We start from the raw sequence: 1,602 nt of genomic DNA on the forward strand, positions 1-1,602 counted from the left end.
CTAATTTTTCTAGATCAGTCAACTCATACAAGCCTTTATCGTGGATAACTCCTCTAACATAACTAAAATTTTGGTGAGGACTAATCTTTTCTATCATATCACTATTTTCAACATTCATCATACAGATCATCTTGGATTGTGTCTTTGATTTGGCATGAACAAGTATTGAATTCTTACCAAATCTTGTTATATTTCCATTTTTAATGCCACCTACCCTCTGTTGAAGGTATCTATTAAATTTATAGTAATTAATTTTTTCTTCCTTAGCCTCAATTACTATCCACATTGGATGCTGGGGGATTCTTTCTTTTATAGTATTATCTTGACGGTCATCTGAATTCCATTCTGCAGGTTTATATACATCTAGATTTCTAGGAACCTTATCTGTTAAGGCTCCTTTGACTAAAGAATTGTAAATTTTCAAGGTATTGAAGTTTCTGCTCAGGTTAAAGGCATCCTCATGCTTATCAAATGTTACCCAAGCTTCCCATTTTTTCTCAATGTCAAGAAATTTCATGCGAATTTCTACTAAAGTTCCAAATTTGCTCAGTGGAGTAGATATATCATCATAGTTACACTGTATTGGAATATCTTCTATGTGCACAACTTTCAATTGTTTTACATTACTATCAGTATTAGGGGGCGTCAAAGAAGGGTCTTTTTTTGAGCCAGAGGTCGTCATCTGTGTTTGGGATTTTTCTGCATCTTGACCGCAATGAGGGTAACCTTACTGTGGGCGGTTCCCCAGTCAGGCGGAAATGAGGCAAACTATTTTTAAGGGCACCTTTTCTAGCCCCCTCTCCATGTGGTGTGAGCAGAGTGGGTCCTGAAAAGGGCTGCTCAGTCATGTGGGTAGCTGCCGAGCTGTGATGTTGCCTCCATCCCAACACAGAACGACTATCTTGCCCACATCGCCTATGTGCAGTTCGTGACTAGAGGCTCTCCCAGAGATCACCTTCTCCTGCCCCTATCATCACTAGCCATATCCATAGGACTTTCTTCATAGTGATTATGAATGAAAGGTTTGACTTGTAATGATTGTACATGAAAGAAGTGTGTTACTGAGAGGCTCCAAAATTTTGGCCATGTCCTCAGGAGGGTCACTCATGATAGAATAAAAGGTGTAGAAAGTTGGGCGAGGGGAAGAGAAGATAATGGGTGGGTTAGGAAATGCGGATATAAAAGTCTATTTAGCAACGGTCGAGGCTATGCCATGCTCAGGGTCATAGGTAGCTGGCCCCTAGCATGCTACTGCCAATGGCCGTCCCCACCCCCTCCACGTGGAGGCAAGAGCCTGGGGTCACTCTCCCGCAGAATGGAGCGGCTCCAGGGGGGCATAACTCAGTGGAAAAAGTAACAAAAATAAAGTGTTAAGAAAGTAAAAAAAAAAAAAAAAAAAAAAAAATTGAGGAGGGAGACGCCCTTTGGAAATAAAATAAACTTATCCAAGTAGCCTGGGTTATGGTGAATATATATGGTTTTGGGAGCAGAGTTCGTCACCAAACAGACAGACAGACAGACAGACAGACAGAAGCTACTACTGTATTACCCATCCACCACCCTTGTTCCCCTCTTATCTGAGCTCGTGGATGAAGGGGCATC

The sequence above is a fragment of the Oratosquilla oratoria genome, unplaced genomic scaffold, assembly GCF_046742065.1.
Source record: "Oratosquilla oratoria isolate Oo_2021 unplaced genomic scaffold, ASM4674206v1 SCAFFOLD135, whole genome shotgun sequence".
Classification (NCBI taxonomy): domain Eukaryota; kingdom Metazoa; phylum Arthropoda; class Malacostraca; order Stomatopoda; family Squillidae; genus Oratosquilla; species Oratosquilla oratoria.